This window comes from Serinus canaria, unplaced genomic scaffold (assembly GCF_022539315.1).
Source record: "Serinus canaria isolate serCan28SL12 unplaced genomic scaffold, serCan2020 HiC_scaffold_462, whole genome shotgun sequence".
Classification (NCBI taxonomy): Eukaryota; Metazoa; Chordata; class Aves; order Passeriformes; family Fringillidae; genus Serinus; species Serinus canaria.
The window spans coordinates 1-7,225 of record NW_026108576.1 but is presented as its reverse complement, the minus strand read 5'-3'; the positions used below and the strand labels follow the sequence as shown (position 1 = coordinate 7,225).

Here is a 7,225-nt window from a genome sequence, read left to right as displayed (position 1 = left end):
TGATGCTGAAACCAACTTTATTGATGGCAGGGGAAAGCAGGGGACGGGGACGAGAGACAAGGACTGGTGGACAGGTAATGGCCGGGAATGTCCTGGGGGAACCCCGAACCACTGAAATTACCCGAGGGGACCCCAAAATCGGGAATCCCCCATGGGATCCTAAAGCCCAGAATCGACCCAGGGCTAACCCCCAAGGCCCAGCCCCCCTCAATTCCCCTCAACCAGGTGCACTCCCCCAAGGCCCGAGCCCCCTCAATCCCCTCACCCAGGGCACCACCCCCAAGGCCCAGCCCTCCCCCGTCCCCTCAACACCAGCAAGGCACCCCCAAGGCCCAGCCCCCCGGACCCCCAGTCCGCAGCTTTCGCCCTTTTGGCCGAGCTCCGGCGCTGCCGGGGGACAGCGGCGCTGGCCGGGCTCGCTCAGGGCAGGGTCACGGATTGGCATCGCCGGCCGGAATACGAATCTCGTGCGCCAGGCACGGCCCTTGGGGCTCCTTGCCGAAATCCACCAGGAAGTTCTTGTTCACGGTCCAGGCCGCCCTTTCCGTGTCCACTCGAGCTGCCTCACCGCAATCACCGAGCCCTCCCTGTCGGGACAGCGGCGTGCTCGTGCGACAGCGACCCCCGCTTGCTGCCGCACGAGCCCGCCCGGATCTGCTCCGAGCAGCGCCGGGATCGCGCCGGCCCCGTGGCCAGCGCATGGGCTGCAGCGGGCGTCTTGGGTCCCCATTTCCCTCAGGACGGGGAACAATCCATGGCACCAATGTGCTCCGGTGCAGTTTTCCCCTCCCCAGTCCCCCAGGCTGGCTCAGGCTTCCCCGGCCAGGCCGGGACCCCTGGGCTCACTCCGCCCGGCTCTCCCGATCCCGACCCGGCCCGGGAGCGCTCCGGATAGCCCCGGGGGGGGGTCCGCGGCCCCTTCCACACGCCCGCCCGGGCCCGGCACCTTTGCAGCCGGGAGTGGCTCACTACTTACCAAGGCCTGGGGTAGAACTGCCGTCCCGTGCTGTAAAGGAGTTTGGTCATTGGCGTAGAAGCCGCGTCCCGTCCATGCTCATCAGCTGCATCGATGCGTGGCCCGGCCGACAGCGCTTGCACGGGACACACGGACGTGCGGTTACTGGGGGCACTGGGTCTTCGCGGGACACACGCACGGGGTACTGGGGGCACTGGGAGCTCTGGACTGGGGGCAACTGGGATTGTATCCAGCGGCTGTCTTGATAGCAGCTCAGGCGCCACCACAACGCACACTCAGGCTAGCACCCCTCCCACTCCAGGTAGGCACACGCTCACTCAGCTCACCCACGCCCCCCCCAGCCCCGCCCCAGGTGCTGCCAGCCCGCCCCCACCTGCTCACCTTGACCACCATCGGCTCGGGTCTGGCAACTGGAGCCTCCTCGTCGCCTTCCCTGCACACGTCACGGGGCCCCCCTCGCAGGATGCGGCCCCCCCACGAACACCTGCAAGGGGCGCGCTTGTAACGAGCGTTCCCGCCCGGCCCCACCCCGGTCCCGTCTCGCCCCCCGGGCCGGGCTGCCCCTCACCTGCCCACCCCCCACCACCGGGGCTTTGCAGTTCGGGACAGCTCGTACTGCCGGATGGTCCCCGTTCGCCAATGCTCACGTACCGGAACCGGTTCGTTCCTGGCGTGACGAGGTCGGCGATGGAAGGCTGCGGCAGAGCCGGGGCTCAGGGGCCGCCATCACCGCCAGGGCATCACGTGCCTGGCGCTGAGCTGGGCTTTGGCAGGACCAAAGGGACTTCGGGCTCGGTCGTGCCTTTGGGGTCAGTAAATCATTTGGGGTCCAGCCCTTATCGGGGTCATCCGGAATTCGGGTCACCATCCGGCTCTCGTTCACCCAGCAGGCTGTGCCGGCTGCGAATCGCCCAGGAACGGAATGCCACCCCGATAGGCACACGCACCTGGCATCTTGGGCAGGATCCAGCCCGACACAGTCCGTGGCCGGGAGTCCGGATCACCTCCTCCACGGCCCGTTTGTCTCTCTGGCGCAGGGACACCGAGCCCGCTCAGGCCCGCTCTCTGGGGCCCCCTGCCGCCCAGCCGAGCCGAGCCGAGCCGGGCGCGACGTCTCATCCCGCTCCGGAAGCCCCCCCCCCCCCCCCCCCGTGGGGGGGGGGGGGGTGTTTGTGGTGTTTGTTTTGTTTGTTGTTTTGATTTCTTGTTCCCGCCCCCCCCCCCCCCACCCCCCACCCCCCCCACCCCCCCCCCCCCCCCCCCCCCCACCACCCTCCCTTTTCCCCTCCCCCCCCCCCCCCCCCCCCACCCCCCCCTGCCCCCCCCGCCCCCGCCGCCCCCCTCTCGGGGTAATACCCCTCCCCCCCTCCCCCCGCCCCCCCCGCCCCCGGCCCCCCCCCTCCCCCCCCGCCGCCCCCCCCCAGCCCCCCCCCCCTCCCTCCCCCCCCCCCCCCCCCCCCCCCCCCCCCCCTCCCCCCCCCCCCCACCCCACCCCCCTAACAGGCCCCGCCCTCTTCCCCGTCTCCTTTCCCCGTCGCCTCCTCCTCCTCTCGTCCTCCCGTCGCCCTTTGTCCCGCGTCTCCCCCCCCGCCTCCTCACCCTGCCGCTGTTCCGGCGCTCTCCCTTGCACTCGCCTCGCAGGATTTGTATGAAGCTGAAAAGTTGGGCCCCGCTCAGGCCGCACCCACTCCCTCGCGCCTCTGGCTGTGCAGGAAGCGCACGGTCGCGGCAGAGAATCCTCGCCCAGGTCGAAGCACATTGCGTGAGCTGCGTGCCCGACAGGTTTTCCACCACGTTCAGTGGCGGCGGCCGAAGACCCCTGCGGGACACGGGGTAAGATGCTTGGGGCGGCCTGGGACCCAGGGAGTAACCCTCCCCAGGTGGGGCTACCTGGGGGGGGATCCGGCCACGGGAAAGAACAGTGGCAAAGGGACTGTGGGAGAGACACTGTTGAAATGCGGGACTGGGAATTGGCGGGATTCGAGAGAACCGAGAGAACTGTTGGATTGGGGAGACCAGCAGATAACGCAAGCAGGCATTTGCTGGAGCGAGCAGTGACCCATGCCCACCCGGGTTCCGCCCCGCCCGTCCCCTCACCCCGAGCCTGGCAAAGGGACGCTGGGGTCACAAATCGGCCTCATCGGGGGGGCACCGCGATCCCTGCCACCAAGCCGCGTGTCCCCACTTTCTTTTTTGGGGAGGTCATCGGGGTTGAAGCACACCGCCGCCACTTTGGGGACCATCCCGGCCGAGCTGACCAGGACGTTTTGTGCCGGGCCTGGTACCAGGGTCGTAGCCGTCGGGGGAGCCTCGCACTCGTTCTCCCAGTGCCCTTCAGCTCGAAGGTCTCACTCCGTCCCACACGAAGCCGCCTGGGACACCCGAGGAAGAAGCGGTGAGAAATCCAGCGTTTCCAGCGAGACTCCCGGGATGGAGTGTCGGGCAGGAACTGGAATTCCGGCCGGGAAAATTCACCTTTGCCGTTGCCAGCGGGTCGCCCATGTTTGGCGACCAGGACGTCCCCGTTGGGCAGGGGGTGGTGACAGACAGGTAGCCCTTGTTTGCACCTTCCAGAACACGTCCACGGGCTCCAATCATCTGCACGAATCATCGCCGATTTCCAGCCTCCGCCCGCTCGGCGCCTTTCCCGGCATCACTGAATCCCTCCCTCTCCCTCCCTGCCAGTGCCCCCGCCGCTGCCCGCGGCCGTAACCTTGCAGATCCGTAGTGCGCCCGCACTGGGAGCCCCATCCACCACGTAGATGCGGAGGAGATGAGGCAGGCAGGACCAGCTTGTCCTTTTGGACGCGGCGCCTCTGTCGAAGCAGCCGCAGACGGGGCCCCAGTCCCGCGCAGTGCAGCTCGTCCTTGAGGTTTGGGCATGGCAGGCCGGTGGATCACCTGGGCACGCCAAGGGAGCTCAGCCCGGGCCGAGCCGGGACATCCCGCGGGAGCGGCCCCGGGGTCTGGGAGCCCCCGAGAGGGCTGGGAAGCCCCCGGATTGTGGGAGCCGCCGAGAGGGGCTGGGAGAGCCCCCGGGATTGGGGGAGCCCCCGAGAGGGCTGGGAGCGGCCCCGGGTTTGGGAGCTCCCGAGAGGGCTGGGAGCGGCCCCGGAGTTTGGGGAGCCCCGAAGAGGGGCGGAGGCGGCCGGGAGCAAGGGGACAAGTGGCAAAGGTTTTTTCCCTTGGTTCCCCCCGGGCGGTCGCCCGGAGGGCTCGGGGGGCGCAGCCCCGGTCCGATCCCGCCCCCGGGAGCCCGGCAGGGGCCGGTACCTGGCCGTAGTGGCAGGAGCGCGGGTTGAGGTCCACGGTGGCCAGGAAATCGGGCTGGTCGATGCCGGTGGACCTGTAGGTGCAGGTCACGTAGGCGACCTCCTCCCTCGGGCTGGGGACACAAAAGCGCGCTCAAAACCACCGCGCCGGCGACCCCGAACGGAACCGGAGAGCTCCGGACAGCTCTCCCGAAATGACCCCCCTGATTTTCGGGGTGCTGCCATTCCCTCCAGCTCCCCCCTGGCCCCTCCGACCCGGAACAACCATGAGCAATCTCCGGCCGTTCTGACCAAGGTGCTCAGCACAGACACTGAGCTCGGGGGACCCCACGGAGCCCAAATCCCCCCCCCCATGGGCAGCACTCGCCTTTCAGCACGTCGGGGCACGAGGGGTACTCGTAGCACGGAGCTCTGCATCTGTCTGGGGAGCAGAGGGGACACCGTGAGCCCGGCCCTGGCCCCGCAGCACCCGAGCCGGAGTCGGAGCCGGAGCCGGCCCGGGGCTGCGGGCCCGGGGCTGCTGCTTCGGAGGCCGCGAGGGTCCCTTACCCATGGCTGGTGCTTTGGGGTCGCGGTGCTGGCGGCGGAGGAGCCGGAGCTGAGGGGCAGCTGCTGCTGTCTCGGGGCTGGAGCGGCTGTGCCGTGCCCTGGCTGCTCCCGGGGGCCTTTATCCCCGCCAAAGGGTGGGGGGAGCGGGGCCAGCCCAGGGAGGGGCTGCCCAGCGCTTGGGAGGTGCCAGCCCGGCGCTGCGGCTTCTTTTCCTCCTCCCCGCCGCCAATCTGGGCCCAAATCTGCTGCTCCCTGCAGCTCCCGAAGCCTCAAACCCGCCGGCCCCGGCTGATCCCGGCTCGCCCCGCACGGAACGGCTGCTCCGCACCCGCAGCGCCCTCAGTCCAGCCGTGCCCGGCCCGGGCACTCCCAAACCCGCTCCTGGTCCTGACAGCGGGATCCCGACCCCGGTCCCAGCATCAGCCCGCGGCTCCCGGCCATCCCGGGTGGCCCAGCAGGGTCCCCGAGCGGGCTCTGCCAGACACGGGACTTTGGGAGCTCGGGGACACAGGGATGGGCTCCGGGAGCTGCTCAGGGCATCCCAGGGAATTTGGGATCTGCCCGGAGAGATTTGCCATCTGATCCCAGGGAATGGGGCCAGGCCAAAAGGGAACGGCCTCGAGCTGTGCCAGGGGAGGCTCTGGGTGGGAAATCAGGATATCATTCCTGGGAAAGTGAAAAGGCCTTGGAAGGGGCTGTCCGGGGAGCTTCGGAGTGGCCACCCCTGGAGAATTCGTGGACGTTTGTCTGGGTGACCGGGGGGGATTGGTCCCATCTTGGACTGGATGATGCTGGAGGTATTTTCCAACCCCAAAAATCCTGGAATTCTCGTAAGGGTCCCTTTAATACTCGGTGCAATTTCCAAACCCTAATAATTCTGGAATTCTCCTAAAGGTCCCTTTAGCACTCAGCGCTATTTCCAAACATCAAATCCAGTTCCTAAATCCCCCCAAAATGAGCGAATCCTACAATAACCACAGCAAATGAACGTTTGGGAGAGCTCGAAATTCCCGTGGTGAGCCTGGCCGGGAGGAGATAAAGCTGCGGTTGATAAAATAAAGTTGCTGATAAGAGCTGGGATTATTTCCTGCCCCTCCCTGCGCCCGGGTGAGCTGGGCTGGTTCTCCCTGTGCTCACCTGTGGCTTTTCTATGACCAGACGTGGGGGCAGCGTCCCCCCAGCCCGGTTCGGGAAGTTTCCTGGTTTCTCCTGCTCATCCCCACTTCCCATAATCCAGGGAAAATCAGATTTCTCCGTTCCTGACACTGCAGATCGCGTCAATCTCCCAAGATTTGGAAGGGATTCATCTGGGATCTGTCCCGCCCATCCCGAAAAGCCTCTGGAGCTGGACATTCCTGCCCCGTGGAGGGAGGAAAGGCCACCCCGAGCCTTTCAAGTCCCTCATTCCAAGCGGATCCACAGGAGCGAGAGACGCCCTGGAATTATCTCGGGCTTTGGCGGCTCCTCGGGGGCTGCTCGCCCAAATAGCTTCAAAGACTTGGGAATTTTGGGATCTGGCCCAGGGCAGCGGCTCCTCCTCGCTGGCTTTTCCGGCTGGTTTGGGGAATCCTGGTGTTCCCTGGAACAATCCCGATCCCGAGGGAATTCGGGGTTCGGCCCCATCGCGTGTGCCCCTCGGCAGGGACAGGGACAGGGACAGGGACAGGGACAGGGACAGGGACAGGGACAGGGACAAATCTTCTCCTTTGGTCCCGTTCCAAGCCCCCCCTGGAGGATCAGCGGCCCCCTCCGGGCTGCAGCGGAGCCCCCCGGATTTTGGTGCCAAGGAAAAGCTCCCGGGTTCCCCCGAGTGTGATTTTCCCCTGTTTTTTTCTGGCGGAGGAGCGGGGGACAAACTTTCAAGCTCATCCAGTGTCACCTGCCTTCCACTGGCTGGGGAATTTCGGATTTTGTCACATTTTCCGGTGAACTCGGGAGCCAGCTCCCAAAAATCACCCTTTTCCCACCGAATCATCCGAAAATCAGGGAATTCGTGGCTTGGAAGGGAATTTGAGCTCGAGGCTTTCTGATGGGAGAGCCGGGAACGCTCTAGAGCTCCGGGGGCGGCTCGTGGGTGGAATTCCAGCCCCGGGGAGGAACGAGCAGCGGGATTTGGGGCTCCCTCCGTGAACGGAAACGTTTTCCCAAAGTCTGCCGGCGCTCAGTGCCCGGCTGAGGGGGCGGGATGAGTCCGAGGCCGGGAAGGGAGGATGGAGAATGAGCCAAAAGCACAGGAAATCGGGATTTAGGAACGAGAAGTGCTGAAGGAGCCCCGGCCCTTCTGGGGCAGGCGCGGGGACTCGGGAGAAGCCAAAGCCTGGCCGGGGAGCTGCGGGAGGCTGGGGCCGCTGCCGGAGCGGGGAGCTGTCCGAGGTGGCAGCGGAGCTCGGGCTGGTCCAGGCGCGCCGCTCCCCGCGCTCCCAAAGCC

At 66.9% G+C, this 7,225-nt stretch overlaps 1 pseudogene; it reads right to left on the bottom strand.

Annotated features, from left to right (window-relative positions):
• Positions 1-3,069: 3,069 nt before the first annotated feature.
• Positions 3,070-4,872, bottom strand: LOC127061284 (methanethiol oxidase-like; annotated as a pseudogene).
• Positions 4,873-7,225: the final 2,353 nt, after the last annotated feature.